Raw genomic sequence first — 26,878 nt, 5'->3', positions numbered from 1 at the left:
CAAATGTTCTCAAGATGTTCTTTAAAATCCCAAAATGTGTGAATAGCTTTAAAATCAATGCGCGATCTGGCAGACTGAGAGACATCTCGTGCCCCGTTACTGGCAAAAAAGACTGCATCTTTAATTTTCTCATAATTACTAGTGTTTGTATAGTCAACGGCATCTTCTGGAGGCTGCAGCGCCACCTACCGGTGATTGTAGCAAATAAATTTCTTTATTACACCATCCTTCTTCCCCCTTTAAGATTAGTAAGTGTTCCAATTTTGACTGCAATCGGATGATTCCTTCAAGCTACAGACTGCTCCAAGTAGGGATACTTATTTTATAACCACCCGGTGCATTTGTGAAACACTCGTACACTATTAAAACTTTTCCGGAAAATTTACGGTAAAAAAGTTACTGGCTCGTATCTATGTTGCCCGTAACTTTTACCGTAAAATCAAATTTTACAGTAAAATGTTACGGTTAAAAAAATCAACCGTAAATTTTACAGTACTTTTTACAGTACAATCCTATTTTACTGTAAAATTTTACTATAAACGATGAAAAATATATATCGTAAATTTTACATTAACATTAATGAATTACTGAATATTCTACGACAAGTTCTATGGTAAAATTTACAGTATTTGTTACAGTAACCTCTCCCACGTATTGGATTTAGAGACCCAACATTTGAAAACCCCTGATCTTTATTGCATCACTCTAAATCAAAGTGTTTTAAAACACTTTTTTTTTTCATTCACACAAATCTAACCCTATACCTCAAAATAATGCGTCCCCCCCCCCCCCTGTAAAGAGAGCTTGAACCAAATCCTTTCAACTGATTTTTTAGTTGTTTATCCAAACATCGATACTCTCAAAGATTTTTTAAAGCGGTTTTGTAACTACAGTGAAATTCCGTTACAACAAACTCCAAGGGACCGTAAATTTTGTTCGTTGTAGCGATAATTTTGCTGTAATGGATTTCAATCAATGCAATGGAAATCAAATCTGGACTGAAAGTTGATTTCGTTGAAACTGATGTTCCGTTGCATTGGTATTCGTTGTAACGATAATTTCGCTGTAATGGAATTCAATCACTGTAATTGAAATCAAATCGGGATTGAAAGTTTATTTTGTTTGAAACTGATATTTTGTTGGTATTCGTTGCAACGATAATTTTGCTGTCATGGAGTTCAATCAATGTGATGTAAATCTAATCGGGACTGAAAGTTTTTTTTTTTTTTTTTTTGAAACGTAGATTTCGCTGTATTGATATTTGTTGTAACGGGATTTCAACATCACATTTAAACCGTGATTTTGTCGCTGTTATTATAAACAATCACACTGTCTTGTGTTTTAAAAGCTTTGATTTCACCACTTCATTTTTAATTGAGTATTTAAAAAAGATTATTTCGATTTCCAGAAGTTTTAATTTTCTTGAATGGACCATTTCTACCTTTCATCATTATCTCGAAGTTGTTTTCCTTCTCCGGTTTCTTTTCTCGGAATCTTTATCTGTTTAAAAGGACGGAATGGCGTAAAAACATTTACTTGATCCGCATAAGCCGATGTTTATGTCTTATAAAGTACAGCGTATGTTTACCCAATTGATCTTAGGATCTTCAATCTCATTTTTATTGTATTGGGTTTTTTATTTCACTTTTGCCATTCAAAGCCACAATTTCGTGCATTAAAAACATTCGTGCTGTGTAAAGAAATATAGCAAAGTAAAATCTTTAAAACAGATTCGCCGAATTTCACTTAAAACAGAAAACTTTCAGCCGCTGAGCATCTAAATCACTGAGATGTGACTATCCAAGTTAAAAATAGCCCCCCGTCACTACTATTAACTATATTTAAATTCTATATGAGGCAGTGAGAAGCAAAGGGATGTAAGTGAAATTTTTCAAGTTTTGAGTAAGACGCATTTAACTAGAAATAATATATAAGTCTAATAATTTGGAAGGAAATGCTAACAAATGCATAAATTTAACGTCTGAAGTGAGAAGCTGTAAATGTAGTTTTATAACTGGAAGTGTAATAACAGGGAGAAAAAAACACACAGTGGCTTGGCAATCTCACAATCAGATTCAATACCTTGAGTAGAAACATTATGTTTACATTGAGCTAACCTGAAAATCTAGTTTTGTGACCGAAATGATAATCTGGGAAACACAAAGTTATTATAAATGGACAAGACATCTTACATTGTTATTTAATAAAATAATTTAGATAATTCAATATTATTCAATGCCTTACTGTTAATAAATATTAATTCATTATGCCAAGCTTCCTTAAATTTAACGTCTTAAGTAAGAGGCTGTAAATCTAGTTTTATAACAGTAAGCAGGCAATATCACACACAGATTCAATACCTTGAGTAGAAGCGTCCTGTTAAAGAACTAACCTAAAAATCTAGTTTCGTAACCGAAATGATAACCTGGCGTATAGAGATTTGATAAATGGTCGAGACATCTTACAATGTTATTTAATAAAATTACTTAGATAATTCAATAATGTTCAATGCCTTACTTTTAATAAATATTAATTCATTACACCAAGCTCCCTTCATCTGTCCTAGGAAAATGAGATTTATAACTCATTAATTTGACTCAGTTGTTCTGCGTAAAGACTAGCATGGAACTATCTATTATGCACCGTAAAACAGGCTCGTTTTTACAGCCTCAGAACAGATGTTTGCTAGGTTTTAAGCTCTTTTTATGGATCTTATTTGAGGCTGTGAAAAGCAAAGGGATGTTTGGGCCAAAATTAAATATTTCTAGATAACCTGTACAAATTGTAGAAGAACCTCTCCTCTGTTTTGGGGCAAGAGATAAAACTAGTATCCCTGGTAGGTACCGTTATACAGCAAGATTTAGAAAAAAAATCAATGAAAGCCTACCTAGGATCTGAACTTCAAATGAGGTTTTCTCAAAACTTTAAAATGTCCACTTGCTTCTCACTGCCATATTTGTACTTTTATTTATCTTTTCTCATTTGACTTTGCCTGTGTTCGGGCGTTCATGTTATCGCGAACCTATCTTTTATGCTCTGTTACGTTCGTTTTTAACCTCTCTGTCCTCTGTTAGTTTTTAAACTTTGAAACAACTGTTTGTTAAATTTTTGACTAGTATTTCAAGCTTTTTTATTAATATTTTTATCCACATATATAGCCTTATATTAATACTCCTATTTCCTGGAAGTTAATTTTATGTTTCTTGAGCACAAGAAATGAAAATATGAATGAACAATTATAAACGTGAGACAGTTTTCTATTACGATGTTTCTATTATTACGTAGAAATTATGACTTAATTAAACATCTTTTTTAATTAATACTGTTATTCTTTTAAGAAACGCCTTTATAATTTCTTTTTTGTCTCGACAAAAGCCTTATCTAGAAAATTTAACAAACAGACTTCATCTGAATTGTATTCTTTTGGAATTATTTGCAATTACTTAGACTACATAATCAGATTTAGAAACTGAACCTGAAAGAGAAAATAATTTGAAACTAACAAATTAGCAAATATATTACACTAGTTGCAAAACTGTATCTTGCCACGTTATATTTCCTCAAATTTATGGTTAATGAAAACAAAACCCCATGTTGATGTGACTGACTAGTTAGATTTTTTTTTTAATTTTTCATTAAAGTTAAACACAATCAACGAAAAAAAGATTTAATGAATGGGACAGCACACTCATCACGTGTGTTGAAATCTTGTATATTTATTTTATCTCGTAATGTAATAAAATCCGAATTTCCTATTTCTAACTTGAAATAAAATCACTGTTTTGTTGATTTGCTCTTTTTTGTATTATTAAGAGTAACTGAACAGCAAACTATTTGTGAATTCCTAAATTTATCATGAATATGATTTAGCTTCGTTGTTTTTTTTTTTTTTTTTTTTTCGCATCAAAGGAATATTTAATTCAAAAATCACCTACCGTAAAATCAAACCATCGACGCCTTCTAAACGTCCCAGTGTGATGAAATAAGTCCTTGGTGTTCTTGTGGAGAATAATTTCTCAGGTCAACATTGACAAACAGAAAACCTAACATTACTAATAAAAAACGGCTTAAAAGTTGAAATACAAACGTAAGAATTAACTGAAAGATATTTATAAAAAAAAACAAAGCTTAAAAGTAAATACAAAATCATCACTGCCACCTGATGAACTACCGCAAAAGAAATCCAACTGTGAAGCAAGAAAGTCTTACGATTGACAAAGCGATGTAGTTATTTCATTTCAGTTCTGTGGAAGATTTTAACACTCGAATTACTTACATCCCAAAGTTTAAGGCTTTAAGTAATGATAATGATCTTTCTTGTAATTCTGAATCTCTTAGCCCTAGAACTATAAACCGTGGTAAATATCTACCTCAGACAAACTGGGTTTTCAACGCTTTTAACTAGGTTTTCAGCACATTCCAAATCGTATTTTCACAAACTAAATCTTGATAAAATTGAATTTGCACTTCGCCATTCGCTTTGTCTTGTAAAAACAAAATAAAAATCATTTACTTATGAGTCAGATTACAGCTTTCATAACCATTTTACGAGCAAAAAAAAACCATGGCTAAATATTTACCCCGGTTTGTAGTTTAGAGGTAACAAAATGGGCTTGTAGTTCTAAAGTTAAATATACTAGTTTTAGAACTAGTGGACCTTAATAACGCTGAACATTATTTACTTTCTCGGCACAAAGGTAAACATTGGTTGGTGCTTCTGTGGCTCTATGGAAGAAGCTTCGTTTTATTTGCAGCAGATCGTGGGTTCGATACCCCCCGAAGCCCTGGGTGTTATTTTCTTTCTTGGTACTGTAAATCGCTCTTGTGTTGCTGTGTTGTCTTGTACACTCCTGTTTGTGAAAATTGCAACACCACGAAGGACTTACGCGAGTGAGCTGAAAATTGCAGGATATGTAAAGTAGGGCATGATATGCAAATGATTAGAATTGCAGACCGGTAGCGCATGCATATGCTGAACAGCGCCCTCTGAACAGAGGATCGAACCGAATATAAATAGACGGCTGTAGCGAGGCGTGTATGATTATCGGTGGCTATATGCTAGAGTAAACGTTAATTGAATCTTTACTATGCCTCTTCGACGAAAGAAAGCGAAATTTGAGCAAATTTCGGAGTTTGAACGGAGCAAAATCGTCTGCCTTCGTAAAGCTGGATTGTCTAATCGTGCAGTAGCCGCTCGTGTGCAGCGTAACAGCAGCACAGTCATGCGTGTTTGGAAGCAGTGGACGGAAGAGGGTCGGACAGCTCGGAAATCCGGGAGTGGACCCCGAAATGTGACGTCAGTTTGCGATGACGGACAACTGGTGCGTATGGCGCTGACGGACCGCACAGCTTCTTATAGACTATTGGCAGCACAGTGGTCAACAGCTACAGGTGTTTCATTGTGTGCTTCATCAATTCGGAGACGTCTGCTGCAGCACGGTGGCTGCGCGCAAGGATTCCTTTATACAGGATTCTTCTCACGCAAAACCATCGCCACCTGCGGCTACAATGGGCCAATGTGCATGGAAGCTGGCGTGCTGATTGGCAGCCGGTCGTCTTTTCTGACAAATCCCGCTTCAATTTGTGGCACCATGATGGCCGAATTCATGTCAGGCGCTATGCCGGTGAACGGTACATTCTGGAGTCCGGAAGGCCGAATGCCACAGTGGACGAACCCCCGGAGTTATGGTCTGGGGTGCCATAGCATATCATGGACGATCACAATTGCTACGAATTGTGGGCAATTTGAACAGTACCCGATACATAAACGAAGTTTTACAGCCCCAAGCTATTCCTTTCCTGAAAGGATTGCCAGGGGCTGTATTCCAGCCGGATAATGCCTGTCCACATGTCGCCAAGACTCAAATCCTACCTTGATTCGCAACAGGTACAGTTTCTTCCTTGACCTGCATATTCCCCGGACATGTCACTGATTGAACATGTGTGGGATTTCGTTGGGCGGCGTCTCGCTCGTGATCCTCGTGACAGACGAACTTTGGTTGCGCGTACAAACAATGTGGAATACTCTTCCGCAGGCAGATATTCAAACTCTGTTTCACTCCATGCCGAGTCGTGTAGCAACTCTTATTGCGGCGACTGGTAGCCACACAAAATACTAATTTGTATCCCTTTTTATTGTTGGTTAGGTTTGAAAATGTAATCATTTATTTGTACCATTACCACTCAACTGTTTATTGAATTTCATTCACCTATGGTGCTTCCTTCATGTTGTTGCAATTTTCACAAACAGGAGTGTATGCTAATAAATAAGGAAGTCCAATGTCTGTTAACTCTCTCTCTCTCTCTCTCTCTCTCTCTCTCTCTCTCTCTCTCTCTCTCTCTCTCTCTCACTCTCTCTCTCTCTCTCTCTCTCTCTCTCCTCTCTCTCTCTCTCTCTCTCTCTCTCTCTCTCTCTCTCTCTCTCTCTCTCTCTCTCTGTGTGTGTGTGTTGTAAATCTTTCATGTCATGACATGCATGTTAATAAACTTTGAAAAACTTACTATAATTGTTACTGCCAAGAGCCATCCTTCGGGGGTCACAAGCAAAAATCTCTAAATATTCGTACAATCTGAATCTGAAATCCATATACGAGTCAACAACAGCAACAGCCGCCTGCCCTGTCTAGTGGTCAGAGGAGTCTGACCGCGATGGCGCGGGTTCGAATCCCGGCTCGGGTATGGATGTTCTTTCTCTCTCCTGTCCTTTTTCTTCCTTTGTGTAAATGTGTTATTATGCTGTGAATGGTTGCCTACCCTATAAACGGGTCATCATGGCATGTGTGTACTATGGAAGTCGGACTTCACACCAAATTACGATACAGTCGGAAAAGTGAAGCAGCGCACCCCAAATTTCCAGCCTATCTGGCACAAGACAGCAACAATAACAACAAAATCAACAATTTATTTCATGAAGTATATTTCAGTCATAAAGACTAATTGTGTTGAGATCATTCTGTTTGACCCTGAAAAATCATTCTAAAAGCTTATTACTCTCATAAAACGCTTACAGTAGAGGATTGTGCAATTCTAAAACCAATTTTGTCACTTACGACGATTTTTTCCTACCTAGGTTACAAAGCTCACGCTCAAATCTAGCGAAAGCTTTCGTCAATTTGACGCAAGGTTCACTTGGAGATTTTTTCGCGAAGTAATTTCGTCAAATACGACGAAATTTTCGTTAGATTTGAGCGTGCATTTCTGATTGCGGAGCTAAAAAAACTCATTAAGTATTCCATTTCTGATACTATTACATTAATTTAAGATATTTTACTTATTGATTTACATTTTCTGTACAAAACTAAAACTTGACAAAACAAACTTTTTTTTTTATATATAGTTTATTATTTATTCAAGCCCTACTCGTTGTCAATAAGCTTTCTTCATAGATAAAACGTCATATACCAATGTGAAAAAAACAACACACGGGTTGGCCTCTTTCGTGCCAACTGTAATTTCTCAGGTAACACAATCAGACATCAATGTTCTCACTTCCACTTTGTCATAAAAAATCACTACTTTTCGTCTTCTCATATTATTTCTGCTAAAAAACTTGGAAATGAAAAACTGGTTTTTTTATTTTTAGGCATCACTCTTAGTCTAGCTTTAAAAAATAAGTATTATTGATAACAGGGATGGTCGTGACCACTTTTAGGCAGATGAAAAAAGTATTTCTATGCCTCAGCTCAATAGTTTTTCTCTTTAAATTTAATGCAGTATAATCCTATAGGTTTCTTAATTCCAGCTGATATCATTGCCAATATTTGGGAAATCCACTAAACATTCAGGCTTGCGTGTAACTGTGAACTAAATGCCAGACGAAATTGTTCATGCTGTCTGGTTGAATAACTTGATGATTTGTCCTCTCTTTGTCCATTTTATTAGTAAATTTTTACCTGATGTTAAGTTGAATACCAATGTTTTTCCATCTTAAACTTTAATAAAGAAACAATATCTGAATCACAATACATACCACTCATTGAATCTTACATGGGACTCATCTAGCAGATCATCATAGCACATTACATTTGTGTATTAAATCAATTAAGCAAATCAGGGTCCAATGTCTTAAATCATGATTGGTAGCTAAATACTGCGTTAGGAAAATGCTGCGTTATCAAATCTATTATTATTAAGTACCGAAAAATCCGATGGTACTCAAAACGTGCATAGTTATAAAAACTTGTCGAATTGTTTAAAACAGTTATAGAGTTTTTTACGGACATTAATCTAACCATAAATGACGCATTCCTAATGAATAAACACAGAATTTTTAACCTCTCAGACATGAAATACATTGTTTAAATTTACAACAACTGGATATAACTGACGAAAAAGTTCTAGCGTACTCCAAAAATTGAGAGATGATTTTAAATCAAGCTTAAAGGATATCGAAAACAGGTAAATAACTCAGAATGGATTATCTGGCCAATTTGGGCATAAATTGAAAAAATTCCAGTCATTTGAAAAGTAAAATCACTGAGTTATTAGTTGACCTTGAAACAAAACTGCTTTTCCATAATTTAACTATTGGTCACTTTTAAACAAAAGTAAGTGCTACGCAAAAATAGTCAAAACTTTGTAATGCAACGTTTCTTCCTTAATTGCACTCAAAAGCTTGTATGTTGAATCTTACTTCTGTCATATTAATCCTATTTGAGGATTGATTTGTTGAAACTAACAAATTTTGAACCAAACATTAAGAAAAAGACTAATTTTACTAAAATAATTGATTTAAAAGTTGTTTTTTGAAAATACGTAATTACATAAAATAAGCTTTAAAGTCAAATAGCATAAGGTAGGTAAACCAAAAGGGGGTAGTGCTCCTAAGGTAGACCACATCAAAAAAGTAGAACTATTTTTATTTTTTATCGGATGACTTTACATCTAGAAGCTCACACCTTTTGCATTGAAAAGGGGCTTTCTTGAAACTCTGCAATAACCGATAATTCATGCTTTATGCCAGTTGTATTTTATTTTACTACTTACTGTTATTTTCAAAAGTACTCATGTTGACCATTCGTTCCTTTATAAGAGCCAGATACCTCTTCTATCACTCAAGAAAGAGGCAGCGTATTTTTTTTTTCTTAAAACAAAAACTGAAATTGGAAAAAAAAAAAAAAACACTGCAAAAACACTTGAAATTAAAAAATGACAAGCAGGAGATTGCCTTGAATCTAGGAACGGGTACAGAGGAGAGGAGAGGGGTCATGAACCCCTGTAATGAACAAAGATAATCGAAGTATGCGTTTTAGGGACATATTTTCGAAGAATTCGCATTTATGTACAAAAATGACACTTATGACCACTTTCCGGAAATTACTCCCTCCAAAACAAAAGCTGGATCCTACCCCTGCTTGAACCTCGATTTATCTTACTAAGCGTCAAGTAAACTTGTAAAATTTTTTGTCAGAGCAGACCCTCAAGATGAACACTCAGAATTAAAATATTTTAGCTCTTTGTTTATGAGACCAAAGTCAAAACGTTTCCGATCTATTAGAAATTAAATTTCGAAAAACAGTTATGTATTCTCTCTATTCACTCCACCCTAATATAGATACCATACATTAAATTTGCACAGGATTTATCTATACTAAGCGCCAAGTAAATTAATTACTCGTGTTTTGTTTCAAACATTGTTGGTGTAAATAATTTATATTGTAAATAGCACATATTTTTTTCATAGGTTTTTATAGAAATTATACATTTTGAAGCAATTTTATTAAAAATCGTAGTGTTGATGATTTCTCAATCTAAATAAGCTTTGAAATGCAAAATATTTCCATTTTATTTTTCTAAAACACGTTAACAAAGAATATTGTTTTTCGTTTGGATTGTGTAAACATTGCACGAAAAAATTATTAAAAGCACACAAAAGAGTAAAAACACATATTAAGAAAAAAAGAATGTCGATATCACTAAAAAATGTTTTATACACGAGGCAAGAAATTCTGACCTTGATCAACAGGTACTTATTGAAATTTTATTTTCAAAAAATACATTTTATTAATTAGTGAAAAATATTAAAAAAGCGTTAGAGATAGGTTTTTCACCCCCATTGAATTATGTTCTTTAAAGAAAATGTAATCCTTTATTATTCCTTAATTTAAAAAAAAAATAATTCGCTGTTCAAAAGAAAATCAGCACTTTCTTTCGGATTTAGCTTCGCATAAAAACCAACTCCTTGAGTATTACAATAATTTTTATTAGTCTTAAAATCTTTCAGATTTAGCATTAATTAAAAACTAACCAATTAAGTTTCAAACATCCGTGTTTTATCATCTCTCTAAAGAATTGATTCATATCTATTGAAACTATAATCACATTTCACTTAAAAGCTTAATAATGCGTAATTAAACCAATAATACTTGATATCTTAATGATTCAATGATGTCTTGCAAATATGTATTCATTTATCACTTAAAATATTCATCATTTCTACTGAAGTTGCTATATTTTATCACTCATACGTTTTATTATTTTCGGTATTGCTTTTATAACCTATTTTGTTTTATTTCTCTTCAAATAAAGCATTTCCTCTATCGAACTTTAAAAGATTAATCAACTCAAAATAAAGTCTTTTGGATCTATCCAAGCTTGTTGGCTGATCGTAGAAATAATAATTAAAACTATTTATCTACTTTGTCTACAACTTGTTATCCATCACATTCTTTATTTAAAAGACGACCTACAATATGAAGAATTTTAATTCGGTACTCAGGTTTCTTGAAAAAGTAAAACGTAGAGTATGCTGCATAAATATGTGAGTAACTAACACTAAGGGTCAGGAATCTGAAAACAAATTCCGTTCATGTATCAATAGATGGTAGTAGGGGAACATGGGGTAAAGTGAAAAACCGGGGCAAAGTGAAATAGTGAAGTATTTACTCTGATTTTAGCTCCACCTATCTGGTATTATTTTAACTATATAGTACCATATGTAGTCTATTCCAGTCAGGAAAAAAATACCAACGAAGATTAAAGCATTTTGGTAATACAGGCAATTTTTAAAAAAAGGTACTTATAGTATAATATTTTGTTGTAAATCAAAAATTATTTTTGTTGCTATAAAATGATAAAGTTCTTGTTGTTATTATTTGGAATATTAATTGAGACCTCCTAATATTCAATATAGCAAAAACTTAGTTAGTATTGAGCTTATTTGTATTTTAAATAAATTGTGCAATTATTCAAGTACATACGGGGCAAAATGGATGGGGCAAAGTGAAATAGTTTCTTTCATTTACTCACTCAATCATTTAATGTAAATAACTTAAATTTTCATTTATTAATTAATTAGTTTACATCATTCTTTCGTTTAGTAATTCATTTCGTTTAGTAATATATATATTCATTTATTTTAATTCTTTTACTCGCTTATTTATTTTTCTTCATACATCAATTGATTTATTTATTTAACTATTCCTTTTTTGTTTCATTATATTTTCATTTATTCATTCAACCTTTTATTTATTGATTCTTTTAATCAAAAAATGTTTCATAATCAAATAGAAAATATTTCATTAGAAAAATATTTTATTTTTCACTTTACCCCATGGAAAACAAAAGTGAAAATTTTCCACTTTTTTTAAGACTCAAATTTACTGCCAAAAAATAAAAAATACTGTTTCAACGCAAGCTTTATTATAAAATGCAATGTTCTTTCCTTATGTACTGTAATTTTCAAAACAAATTTCCGATTTGTTCATTTTGAAAAAACTCAGTCATCTTAACCATTTCACTTTGCCCCACATTCCCCTTCTAAAGTTATAAAAATACAATGCCCATCGAATTATAACAATTTATTGAAGCGACGCACAGTGGTTCAAGGGCGGAAAAAATAGCCGTTTTTAAGTTTTAAGATAAAACATATTTCATGCCATAATTACTTAGCCCTTGAGTTGTAGTAACTTACTCCACAAGAGTTTTTTGAAAAAAAAAATCGTTTTTACAACAAAAAAAAAAGCCGAGATTGTTAAACAATTATGTTTTTACTTTTTTCGGACGTACGACTTATGATTCAGTTTTAATTCATTCGTTCAATATGGAGGACTATAATTTAATAAAATTCATTTCTGATTGGTTTTTCACACTTATAGGATGCATATTACATCGTAGTTAAAAATTAAAAATCATCAACATTGAAAATTATTTAAAATACAAAAACATTATTTTCTTAAAAATATAATGAAAAGTATTGTGGAATATACTTTTATCGGCGGCTTCCGGTGGGCTAAAATTTACATATATCAATAGTTTAATCCTTCCTGTAAATAAACAACAACATTTTAGCTGCGACCACCTGCGACTGCAGTCACGGCAGATGTTTTTGTTTGATCTTCGCTATTTACGAATACAATTTAGTAAGTTAGAAAATAACTCGTAACGGTATGACGGGGGTAAATTGCTCTTTTATCAAAGAAATTGGTCATCAAATTTGACATGCTCCAGATTAACGTATGTCACAGTTTCACTACTTTGCAGGAGAGCCTAAAAATGTTTGTTTACTCACGAACGTTTGTTTCCGAAATTTGGAGCTTTTGAAACATTCATCAATAAATACAGAGGATTTTTTTAAAAACAGATTTACGTTGTTATGGCTTAATGCGGCGCATTATTCTACATGCAATGCAGTAGTAACCTGAAAATAACAATTTTCGGAACCGTTTGGCTTTAAAGAAGATACATATGCGAAAGAAATTTTTGAAACTCATATAGAATTCTATATAAACGTTAAATAACCATTCTGTTCATAAAGCAATGAAATTAGGAACACTTTGCATAGTTTTCTCCTGGTCTTTATGATAAAGAAAATAGTCTTTCACTATTGTTAATCTCTTAAATGCAGTATTGAAAGAAGAGACAAGTTGTGTTTCCTCTTCTTCTTGTTCATCTTCAGTCCATAAGGTCAGCTACGGATGGAGCAGAAGCGTTTCTGTTTCCATGGATTAACTTTCAACAGAGTGGATTACGTTTAAAAATGCACAGAGGGAAACACTTTTCTTAATTTTAAAAAAAAAATTTCTCATTTTTTTTAACTGGGGAGGGAAAACGTAAAATGCGGGAAATTCATAAATAACAAACTTTTCATCCGGGTTAAATTAATATTATTAGTGTACGGAAAAACTGGGACCTGATGATAAAAACGTAAAATGTGGGGAAAACGTAGATTCGAAAGACGTAAAATCGGGGTTTCGCAGTGAATACGATCAGCAAGCATGAAGATAAATATTACCATGCAACAATTTTAACAATTTTCCAAAGCATTTTTTGAGAATATTCAAAGTTATTGAATTTTTTCCGCTTTTTTGTCGTTTTGAACCACTGTGCGACGGTAGATGTGCTACAGGAGACAGAAATGGCTCGTATGGGTTAGGAATATTGGCAAGGGATGTTATCTGTTGGTATAGCACTTCTCCCAATCATGATAGCGTGGTCAGGATACCCTTTAGCTGTAGATTTTTGGAGATGCGTTAGAGCACTTTACATTCCAGGCTTCCCCATACCTACCACTATTTGTATTTTAAGCGGTTGGATGGGGCCCTGAAGTCAGCTCTGATTTTTTGATCCAAACTACACGTCGACCAATACCGCGTTCAGAACCCCCAGAGGTATTGATTCACATGGAGGACTTTGTGACCACGACATATTTAACGTGTTCCAGTCACCATTAACGAACACGGAGGATCTATGACCGACTGCTGTTTAGCCAAACATAAGTGCCTTGGTCGTTTCAGTCAGACGCACTTTTCATAACTGTCATAGAAGAACATACAATGCGATCAGAAACTAGGACTACAGCTAGTTGCAGATCAAAAATATGGATATTATTTTCTTTCCTATTTGGTTAACTCCAACTTATAAAAACTACAATATTACTGTGAAAATTCAAGCGTTTCCGAGAAAAAGAAATTAGATGAATTAGAGTGATTTATTGAAACTCTGTGCTTTTTTTCATAACTGGTGGTCATTTGGTGCACAGAAACGGTGTTGGCAGAGCGTCATTAGAAAATTGCTTGTGTGTTTGACGGTACTAAAACGTGCTTCACTTATGCAGGATCCGGCTTTCTTTCCTCTTCAAATGTTCCACCACATCCTCCACAAACAGTATAAAACTGGCTTACTTAGACAGGTATTTTCTATGCTATTTACGCTTTTTTACGCCTACGCTTTTTTATGCCAAGCAGCTGCCTACGGCGGCTGACGTGCCGTCGCTGCGCATGCTTGAAACATAACATATGCATATAGATAAGCAGTCAGTCAGACGCGGAAAGATAATAGTCGATAAATAACGTCAATATTCCCTCTAAAAATATAGGATAAGGATAAACTTATATTAAATTATTGAATAAATTATAGATTAAATGATCGATTAAAATTAATTTGACGGACATCTACTTAATAATGTCAATATTCTCTCTAAAAATCCCCATCATAGGAAGGACAATAGTTCTTGAATAATTCCTAAACCCTCTGATCAATTTTCTTTTCTATGGCGCTTTAAAATATGCTTATTTTTTTATGTATAAAAAACACTATAAACTATCTATACTACATGTAATCAAATTATGCTAGAAATTACGCTTAGTAGGATAAATCTTATAATTAGGTTCAAGGAAAAGTTTTACTTCACATTCTTTACGCCAAATTCGAGTTTCATTAAAAAAATTTCCCCAATTTTTGAGCAACAAGCAACAAACTTTCGGTGAAACCATTTCTTTATTAAATTGGGAGATATGTAGCTGTGTGTATGAGTGTGTGTGTAAATAGAAGAGCGGTTAGTGAAAATACTTTAGAAAGTGCATTACTGACATTTAAGCGATGAAATCGTGGAATAAGGCTTTTAAATAACGTTATACAGACTAAATCGCGAAGTGAGCGAATTTTGTTACTTTTTCGTTGACCGTAAAAATCGCGGGAAGCGCGGAACAGCGAAAGGGTTAAAAGTTGCCATTATTAATGACAATATTCAATAAAAATCTCCACTATAATAAGGACAACACTCCCTAAAATAATCATTAGAATAAAGAAATCTGACTCTAAAATTTGCACCAGAAAAAAGACAACAGTTTCAAAATAAAGTTTCACCAAGAGTCTCTCTAAGAATCCTAATTAGCTGGAAAGTCAAGAACATTTCACCAAAATCTCCATCACAATGCAGATGATAGTTCATGCTAAATTATTTGCTAATAACAGTTTTTCAAATAATAATTCAAATATAGAATTCTGATACCATGTTAAGAAATTTTCGATGTATTAGTCGAGAGCATTTATTTCATGGTCGACATAGTCTAAAAATAAAAATATTGAAGAATTAAAAAAAAATCGATCTTCTGATGCAGTCAAAAAAGAAATAAAATTCAACAGCAAATTAAATCTGTTAAACGACAACTAATGTCCCTAAAGAATGTATCGTGAACTGGTGACGAACCCTCAAATATGTTTTTTCGCAAACCACGAATTTAATTTATGCTAATCTCAAAACCTCAAAAGCTCTTTTTTCTATTTGCACGAATTTAATGTGTCCTGCTTTATTTTTGTCGTCTGCAGGGACTTAAATTTAATCGTTGGAAATAAATGAGAAGAAAAAAGATTAGTTTTTTGTAGTTTTGAATTAATGGCTCCATTAGTTAAAGCCCTACATGGAAGAGACTTCTTTTCCACTACATCCTGCCCACTGCTGTAGTTGAAAAAAAAATGTTTGGGGGACTCATCTTGGAGTTTGGGGCCTCTTCGAAGAAAAGGTGGTATGATCCCAATTTACACTACATTTTCATTATTTTTACAATAAAAAAATAAGTTCTTTGAGGGGCGGTGTATCCCTGCAACGATAATGCCAAATGTCACGGCAAGTTTATAATGACGTGACTTAAGAGCGGGTCGCAATGGTCACAGTCACGTAGTGACAGAATTGTGACGCCTCACAAGAATCACACTGTGACTGATTTGTGACAAGTTTAATGTGACTTCACCATGACATTGCTGCAGCAATTGCTTTGTGATCGATCCCTTGCTGACATTAAGAACACGTCACTGCAATGTCATTTTGTGACGCCTCCACGAGTTTGCATACGAAAGTTGCTGCGACTAGTTGATTACTTTTTTACAATGTTTGGTGACCGTCACGCTGCGGGCACCGTGTGGTGATGGTCAAACAAACTTGACTTAAAGGTCCCATTCCAGTCACTACTATGTACGATAATGCCCAATACACAATAATGACCTTACTCGATTCTAGAAGAGTAAATCTATTTTGAACATTAGCCATCTCTGTAAAATATAGTTCTATTTGCAGGGTATCTCTGAATGCCGTGTACAAACTTAGAGTGGAAAGAGAGAAAATGATAGCACAAACAAGAATCACTCAGGAACATAAGGTCGCAAACACAATGCTGACGCGCTACATACACACGGAGACAGACACTGAAAGATACGAAAAAGGTTACAAATAACGATGAATTTTATCTCAAAAATAAAAATTGACTGAACATTTCAGTACTTGAGAAGGGCTTGTTGTAATGTTGAAACTGCAAGCTGTATTATATGCGTCGCAATGACAACGTACCGGGCTTCGTTGTGACATTTTGACAAATTTTCCTCCATCGCTGCGTTGCCGTTGCATGTTAGAATTACTATTCGCAATTTCAAACAACCACTCTAAACCATTCTTAAAATCTAAAATGGTGTGTAAAATCACCTTTGTGTAATAAATGTATGACCTTTTTCACATCCGTCAGTGTCTGGCTTTGTGTGCATGTAGTCCGTCAGCTTTGCATTTGCGACCATCTGTCTCAAAGAGATTCCTGCTTGTTATCGTGTTCTCTACCGCCAGTTCAAGTTTGTACACGGCATTCAGGGACACCCTGTATGTAAATGTAGAACAAAATATTACAATCTACGAACAAAATACCTCGTCTATGGGGCTGTCCGTAAAAGATATCACGCTTTGCTTCAACAAATTCGATTCCCTTCCCCTCTTTGTCATACACTGTCACCCTTCACCTTCCCTCCCCTTTCCCTTCCCCTTGGCGCACGTCAAGCTGTTTTTCATCTTATTAAAAAAGGTGTGGTGTCACATTTTTTACTTTCCCCTCCCTCTCCTCTCGTCCCAAGCTGTGATACTTCCCCAGATCCAATTTCTCCTTAATGCGTGACATCCCTTATGGACGATCCTCAGAGAGAAAAAGAGCGAACAACCTTGGAATTGAATTTAGTATCATTTCTGAAATTTGATTTAGTATTAATTTATAAATAATGATTTTTATAGAGACGAATATTTGAAATTTTTTTTATATGACGCAACGGGAGGAATTTTGCATTTTTTGTTTCTGTTTTTAAACTGACTGGTAATTAAAAGGAAGTAATTAAATCACAGCTGAATTAAAACGAAAAATAATCAAATGTTACCAGAAAGTATTTATGAAAGAAAAAAATAAGAACTATCATCTCAAAAATATGAAGAATGAACAAAAGTTCAGCTGGAAAAAAACTTTTCGAAGCATAAGAAAGCTTATTTTCCTGCCATGCCAAAACATTTTTCGCTTCTTCATTTTCCTGCCATGCCAAAACATTTTTCGCTTCTTCTTTCTTTTTTTTTTTTTTTAATTCGCATTTACACGCATCATGAAACTTATTAACTGAGATTTGTTGGCGTAGTTTTAATTGAGATTAACAGCTTTGGCGAGCTCGGTTTCTTCTCTCGAAGCAACCCTAGAGCGCACGCATGACTCTCAAGTTTCTATGACAACCGATCTACCTTAGAACTAAAACCCGTCTCAATATGGCCGACTTTATAGGGTAAACAATCAGTTATCAATGCTAACGTCTGTTTCACAAAGCAGGAATCAATTCAATATTATTTGAGATGCCGTTTTTTCCAAGAAACGATCCGTGAGGAAGAAAAAAAACTTTCCCGAAACTTGAGAAGTTCTTGGGAAGTGTAAGACACGTGGCTATTTACATTTCATTGGAAACATTTTTAAATTTTCTGAAGTGAGATTTTTGTTTTTGATAGCAAGTTTGAAAATAACGCAAGATGAGCATTTCCAGTAAGTTTAATATTTTGAATTGTGTTTCATTTTGCATGATATTGCAGTACGAAAAAAATGTAACGCAATAAGTTGATAAAACAGCATTCAAGTATCATGAAATTTCAAATTTTTCAAATCGCACTAATTTGCTTCTTTTGGTGAATAAGCTTTAAGACAAAGTGAAAGATTAATTATCTTTTCCCAGCTTCAACGACGTTAATTTACTTTTGAATCAGCAAAAAATAACAAAAACATGATCGCTTAGTTTTATTTAGATTTAGTCTAGTTTGTTAAACAAAACGATATTTCTGTCCATAAAATTTAAAAAAATTGTTACCACCTACAATATGAAGCCACTATCTTTTATAAACGAGTCAGAAAATCGGTTGTTGTTTCAAGTTGTTGTTTCAAGACAACCCACGGATCCTGAATTAAACACTAATTTAACTGAACACGAAATTAGTCTTTAAAACTAAACCTACTCAGATACGTTAGGTAGTAGTTTATAGGAGGCCCCGACTTCAAAAGGTTATTAAAAATTAAGAGATCGTATATAATTAGTTAGGTATTTAAAATAATTCATCGTATAGTAATTAAAATCAGTATTCATTTTATAATTGGGTGATTAGTTTAATTGATTTTTGTACTGGAATTGTAAAATAAATTTCATTTCTAGGTGTGGGTAGGAAATAGAATGTAAGTGTAATCAGTTGTTTTTTGCTTTTTAGTTCCTGGGTATTTTTTGAAGGCGGTTTTTTTTATTTAAAAGTAATTTATTTTTTGCTTTTCAGTGGTGTAAATATAAAATAAGTTCGTAGGATAGAGTATGTGGTACATGACGCTGAGGCCTTTCTTACGCGCAAGTCGAGTTCGAAAACGTCGAACACATGATTCTGAAAACAATTAAGATGAGCACGATAGAGAAAGAAATAGACCACAGCGTCTCAGAGACTTCCGACGACTGTGAAGAAAGGCTTTTTCAAATGCGCAACTAATGTACAAAAAATGTTGTCTTAATAATTAGTTCAACTTTATCAAAGTTTGCTTTCCGAAAGCAAATGCACGAGTCACTAAAAAAACAACAGAAATTGTTTTAAGCTAAAAATTGTAAAGTTGTAAATTATATTTCGCAACAATACGTATCACACAACCTTCTGTCATAGATTTAGGAAAATAGAACTTTGCAAAAGGACGAGTATACGTAGCTCTCAGCATAGTCAAGACTTGAAGTAATAGCTCGATCTGATTTAGAACCCTTTAAACTTTTAACTAAACCTCACGATGAACGAACATTAGCAGAAATGCAACAATCGATATATCTCATTTCTAATGAAAAATATAGACTGTGGATTCAGTATTTAGTTAGAACCATTTAAATGTTTACGGTGTCCCAAGCTACAAATAAACTGTAAATTGCAAGTCGTAAAATTGTAAATTATAAATTGTAACATGGTAAATTGTAAAATTGTAATTTATGTTTCACAAGAATGTTCAAGTTTACGTGTCATGTAACTCGTGATAAAAGTCGCATGGTTCTTCAAATGCCCCCATTATAGATGAAGGTAAAAAATTCCATTAGAATGAATTTTACGTTTGCTGCATAGAATCCTTGATTCAAAATGTTCGTTATGATCACTCTTAATAATAATGTTTTTTAATACTTTCTTTAACTATGGGTAAAGAAAACACATACCTTTGTTTTATGGCATTTTTTTAACAATGGGTTTTATATTTAATCGTTAGTGGGGGAAATTACATGAAATTTATTGTTTTTTACCCATAACATTTCTCTCTAAACAACAAATAGGATAAATCAAAGATTTGTAACCTTAGAGTAAAGTTAGACCACCCCCTATCCATTAACAAAAAAAAACACATAAAAACCGGTTCACTGAGACGATATACAAAGTTAATGAAGTACGCTTTAAATCTGAGTATAATATTTGAAGAGTTCCCTCAATTTCATCAAACCCGAACTTGATTACCATTAGACCGCCGAGGAACTATATCGTTTCAAACATTGAAAAAAAAAATCCTAATCAGTACAGGCAGGGGCGTGCGCAGAAATTTTGGGGCCAGTCACAAATGACTTTTCCGGGCCCCTCTCCGTATTGTTTTTACCCCTATAGTTCACCCCAATTTTTAAAAATATTGGGCCCCCTTCATTCTTAGGTCCAGGTCAACAGGTGTTCTTTCTCGACCCCCCCCCCCCCGTGCACGCCCCTGGGTACAGGCGTCTTCGAGTATTTATAGAACATTGTACAAAGAAAAAACTAATCTGACGAGTTCAGAACCTCCTCCTTTTTTTGAAGCCTGCTAATGAGAATAACCCTAATTTCAAATTAAACTGGCAGCATTGTGAAATATTAAATCTAGAATACTGGTCAAACTTGAGAAATCAGACACCAGTTACAAAATATCATTAAAGAATTTAAGTTAAATCATCGGGGGAGGTGTGTTCTGTAATCAATTCCCCTTGGATTGAACACTAAATATGTTTGAAAACTGAATCATCAAAAAAAAAAAAAAGCATTTTAGCGAATAAATTAAGTTATTTTAGTTAAAAATAATATTAAGGTAATTGATTCAGCTATTAAAGTAGCAAAATATGTTTAATTTACTGCTTTGCTACATAGTAAAACATTGGTAACACCTATAAGTAAAAAGTAACAGGCGGCGAAAATTAATCATCCATATACCGCGAGAATTCCCGTTCAAGACGAAGGCAAAACTTTTGCTGAGAAAATACACCGGTCACGGAAGCACCACGTGACCTGTGACGTAATCCGCCCGCTGACGTAAGCTGGATGTATCCACAGCGTGTGAAATTCAAAGTTTCTTGGATTTCTCCGAGACCCCTTATCAGATCCAGACCAAATTACAATTGGACCATCTGGGAAGTATACCCTTCCAAACAAAAAAGAATTTTTCAAATCGGTCCAGTAGTTCTGAAATTATCCGAAAACACACATAAAAAGCCGCATGACGAAATCATAACCTCCTCTTTTGAAGTCGGTTAAAAAGAGATCTAGATACTTGTTTCACGACATAAAATTTCGAAATGCTTAAGTTTTCTTCAGGTGTAACCAGAGCAATGTGAAAAAGAGATCTAGATATTGGTTTCACTACATAAAACTTAGAAAATGCTTAAATTTTCTTCAGGTGTAAATAGTGCATTGTGAAAAACTGATTCAGATACTTGTTTCACGACATGAAATTTCGAAATGCTTAAGTTTTCTTCAGGTGTAACTAGAGCAATGTGAAAAAGAGATCTAGATATTGGTTTCACTACATAAAACTTCGAAAATGCTTAAATTTTCTTCATGTGCAAATAGAGCAATGGGAAAAAGAGATCTAGATACTGGTTTCACAACATAAAACTTTGAAATGGTTAAGTTTTCTTTAGGTGCAAATAGAGCAACGTGAAAAAGAGATCTAGATACTGGTTAAAAAGGAGTCGAAAGACAATGCGGATCTCCTAAGCAAGAAGACCAGCTTTTGGTTAAGGCATTTCCTTTTCTTCTAAGAATCATTTATAGATTTGCAATGAAGTTAAATGAACAAATGAGATTCAGTTTAAGAAGAAAAAAAAATTAGTTTGTCTCTCACAGATTAAAGTTTACCAAATCTAGAATTTCAGTCAGGTTTTGAAGTATTGTTTCTTTTTTTTATCGAATTTCTCTGCTTTTTAATTAATTACTTCGTGTTTCTAAAAGTTTTAATTGTGCCAAAACTTCAGCCCATTTTTCAGATTTTTTTTTTTATTTATACTAAATATTGCACAAAAAAAACATTAACAGCTGAATATCACGAAAAATGTCAATTTGACCATAGAAAGTTTCGATTTTTAAACATACATAGAAATTTAAATTAATAGGGTATTTTAACTACACATTAGTAAAAGAGTTTTTAAAAATTAAGGTCAAGGTGAACCTTTACCCCCGTTTTAAGAGGGTTGTATTTGATTGTTATAGATCTGATACGAGTGTTACAGATATAACAAAAATAACAGATTTTTATGTTTAATGGGGAGGGAAGCGAAATAAAAGTTGCAAGAAAATACCGAACAGGGTACTTGCTTGTAATTCTTGCTCAGCTGCAATATCTGACGACTGCATTTCACCCTCGTTTGGCGCTCACTCAATTTAGGAGTACCTTAACAGAGCTGAAGGTGCAGCATCTAGTAAAAAAACTGAGTATATATTCACAATGGCAGCTAAAATTATTTTCCACTGTAGTGAAAATTCTTCAATCATGAAACTATTTGCAAACATTTTTCGGTTTTCACAAGAAACTAGTTGAAACCCGTAAATTCCCAGAACGTTGCCCAGAAATAATCTGTAACATTTTGGAAACTTCTTATAGTGTATACGTGTAAGTTCCTTTTCATGAAATATTCCGATCATATTTTAAGAGCCATTATTTTGAAGTTCAGACAAGGTGTGGCAGTGACCATTTCTGATTTTCCTAATTTTTTTATATGTCAAAGTAGATCATGAGAAGTGAACATTCTGAACATTCATTTTAGCCTTCCAAAATTTTTTTTTCTCTCGTTAAAAATTACCAAAGTTTGACGTTTTGCAGCGCTTTTTTAGAAAAATTCTAAAAGTCGCATTTCAGTGCGCTTTAGCTCTTTACAGAAACACTACCTCACGGTTATATTTATATTTATTGGTTGTACTGTATCTAGTGATGACTTCATAGTTATTTTGGTTGGAGGTTGTTGCTTTCTTTAGATAAGGGTTCGCAAAGTATGGATTTTATCCGTTTTCGCGCAAGTTTAACCTGCGATATTTCCCCCAAAAAGCCACCCCCCCCCCCCGCGAAAAAAATGTAACATATACTGAAAGTTTATACTATAAAGAGAGTAAATGGCACAAAATTTGTTTGAGGTTTAATTTTTTTTTAGAAGAAAAATACCCTGATGTTTTTCAAATTGTCAAAAATTGTGCTTTTTTGATCGCAAATCACTCTAACCGCATCACTAGGAAAATAAACCTTTTATATATTATGGTACCTGGCTATGTGTAAAACATCATGAAAAAGAAAGCAGCATGGGATCTCTTCTTGTTTTCCAGAAAATAATTTTTTTTGTAGCTCATTTTATGCGTTTTCTCGTACGTAAAACGTGTGTCCAGTATGCAGATTAGATCTTCTAAAACTTAAAGGATGTAGTAAGAATGTATCCCAACAAAAACATAAATGCGAAAAGAAGCCAAGTTCGGTCGAAATGAGAGGTTCGGGGTAGACGGTGTCACCGACAAAAAAAGTTCAGATCTAAACGGTTACCAAGTTCCATAGCAGTTCCACATAGATGTTGGATTTTCCCATGTTCTTCAATTCATTTAGAAAATAGTTGTTTACTTTCTTTGATAATGGATTTTAAACTTGCGGCAAGTTTTAGTCATCGCTATTTTTATTTTTATTTTTATATTTTTTTCAAACTTGCCGAGTTTTAAATCCATTATCAAAGAAAGTAAAAAATTGTTTTCTAAATGAATTGAAGAACATGGGAAAATCCAACATCTATGTGGAACTGCTATGGAACTTGGTAACCGTTTAGATCTGAACTTTTTTTGTCGGTGACACCGTCTACCCCGAACCTCATTTCGACCGAACTAGGCTTCTTTTCACATTTATGTTTTCTTGGGATATCATTACTTTTTAAAAGCTAAATCAAAGGTTATATTCTAATTCAGACAATTATAAATGCAAAAGCGTATACAAATATATGATTTCCTTTTTTTTCCTACTACTTTTACGATGCACTGATTTGCGGTTTCTCTTTATTAGAAGTTTGAAGATATTTCGATAAAGGGGAACTTGGCGCCAATGTTGTGCAGTAATCGTCTGTTTTTCCCATTTATCAGCAAGGCCAAAGTACATTAGCGCTTGGTCTTTGGCGTCCTCAAATTTGTCGAAAATGAGGAAAATTGCTGACTCATCTCAAAATTCGACGGGAATTTTGAATTTGTTTGGGGAGTTTATTATAACGTAGATAGAGTAAAATATGTAGAATTGGCGAAAATATTTCACAATTGTTGAAATTATTGCTGCCATTTTTGCTCCTCCTGTAAAATTTTGCATTTAATTGAGATCTAAAGTTTTTATAAATTTTAAAGCTGGTTATTTTTGATTTTAAAGGCTTAGCTCTATATTTGTAATTTTAATTATCTGATGGATCATTTTTCATTTTAGTGGAACTTAAAGTATTGTTTAAAGCCCCCATTTGGGTTAGAAATTAAATTGTTAATTTTAAACTTCAACAACCTTGTTTTGGCAACGTTTGACAAGCCCTTTTGTTGTGATTTATTTGGCGAAATATTTTGCAATTGCGTGATAAAGTGATTAGGCCGTGATGCTCATAAAAAATAGCGTAGTTTTTTGCTATTTTAATGAAGTTTTTTGACTTTTTAGATTTTTCCCTTTACATTTGCATGAAAATCAATCTTTATGCCAAATTTCAAGTATGTGAGACATTTGGAAGTTCGTAAACATTTTGATGAGTGAGTGAGTGAGTCAGTGTAAAAAATGACACTTTTCAGATCTTAATAACTCCATAAGAGGTATTTTCCTGAAATTTAGGATTATAGGTCTGCTATGCAGCTCTATTAGACATACAAAATTTCAAGCACGCAGATTTAATAGTTTTTGAGAAATGAGGGGGTCAAAAGTAGCTTAAAATGATTCGTGTAAGATACACACTGGCAGATGTGTCGCCTGATATCCGAACTTGGCTGACACACTGCCGTGTGTCTAAATATATGTGTGTATAGAGAAAGAAAAAGATTAGCAATACTTTATTTTTCAGATTTTTACAAATTGATGGTATTTTAATTGCAGGTAACTCAGAAAACGATAAATCGATATCATATATATATATATATATATATATATATATATATATATATATATATATATATATATATATTGATTTATCGTAATCAATCCCAAAATAATTCTTTCTTATTTATGTCCGTAGCAATGGAAGAAATATCATGAACAATATCTGCTTCACTTTCCTCTAAAAGGCTGTCGGTTCTTTATCAATCAGTATTATCCGCTTTTTTTTACTTTGTATATCGGCTAAAAGCAGCTTGAATTTGACTTTTTCTCAGATATTCGTTCGGTTGGAATATTTTTATGTCTTCAATCATCTCTGTTCTCATTGCATGTTCTGCAACAAAAGAGAAAACAAAGAAAAAAACATTTTGGAAATCTCATGTGAGGGGTGGGCTCTCCCAACTTGTAAAAGTACACGATTTTCATTGAAACAAATAGAATTGCTTTATGAAAAGTTCCTTTATGATAAAAAACGGGCAGAAAACAGACGCCCGACCAAGTAGAACATGCAATGAGAACAGAGATGATTGAAGACCTAAAAATATCCCAACCGAACAAATATCTGACAAAAAGTCAAATTCAAGCTGTTTTTAGCTGATATCCAAAGCAAGAAAAAGCGAATAAAACTGATTTATCAAGAATCGACAGCCTTTTAGAGGTATTTGAAGATGACATAGAAAATAGACATTTAGAGGAAAGTGAAGCAGATATTGTTCATGAAATATCTTTCATTGCTATAGACATAAATAAGAAAGAATTACTTTGGGATTGATACGATATATCAATATATATATATATATATATATATATATATATATATATATGATATCGATTTATCGTTTTCTGATTTATCTGCAATTAAAATACCATCAATTTGTAAAAATCAGAAAAATAAAGTATTGCTAGTCTCTTTCTCTATACACACATATATACATTCTTCCTACATCCTTTAAGTTTTAGCAGATCTAATCTGCATACTGGACACACGTTTTACGTACGATAAAACGCATAAAATGAACTACAAAAAAACTATTTTCTGGAAAACAAGAAGAGATCATATGCTGTTTTCTTTTTCATGATGTTTTACACATACCCAGGTACCATAATATATAAAAGGTTTTTTTCCCTAGTGATGCTATTTTGAGTAAATTGCAATCAAAAAAGCACAATTTTTGAAAATTTGAAAAATATCAGGGTATTTTTCTCCTAAAAAAAGTTTAAACCTCAAATAAATTTTGAGCCATTTACTCTCTTCATAGTATAAACTTTCAGTATATGTTACATTTTTTTTTTCAGGGGGTGGCTTTTTGGGTGAAATAACACAGGTTCAACTTGCGCGAAAACGGATGAAATCCATACTTTGCGACTCCTTATCTGAAGAAAACAACAACCCTCAACTAAAATAACTATGAAGTCATCATCACTAGATACAGTACAACCAATTAATATAAACATAACAGTGAGGTGGTGTTTCTGTAAAGAGCTAAAGCGCACTGAAATGCGACTTTTAGAATTTTTCTAAAAAAGCGCTGCAAAACGTCAAACTTTGGGAAATTTTAACGAGCGAAAAAAAATTTTTGGAAAGCTAAAAATTTCAGAATGTTTACTTCTTATGGCCTACTTTGACATATAAAAAAATTAGGAAAATCAAAAATGGTCACTGCCAAAATTTCCGTTTTTTGTCTGAATTTCAAAATAATGGGTCTTAACGCAACGACTGAATATGCAAGTGCTCATGTGATCAGTATACACAACGTATGTCTCTTCTATTTATCTATAAAAATATAGATTAATATTGATTCGATTATTTATTGAACCACTTTCTGCTGTCGAAGTGTACTTCATATCTTGATGAGGCATAAAAATTGCCATTTGGAACAGTCGTTTCGAATTGAAGATATAATAATATTGCTCGTATATTTAGTGTTCGCATCCTTAGAAGAGCTGCTTGTAGAATTAAATCGATCCCATATAAGAGCCTTATTTTCCCAACAAAGCATCTCAAACAA

The sequence above is a fragment of the Uloborus diversus genome, chromosome 10, assembly GCF_026930045.1.
Source record: "Uloborus diversus isolate 005 chromosome 10, Udiv.v.3.1, whole genome shotgun sequence".
NCBI classification, from domain to species: Eukaryota; Metazoa; Arthropoda; class Arachnida; order Araneae; family Uloboridae; genus Uloborus; species Uloborus diversus.
The sequence above is the reverse complement of the archived record's forward strand: the minus strand, read 5'-3'. Positions refer to the sequence as shown.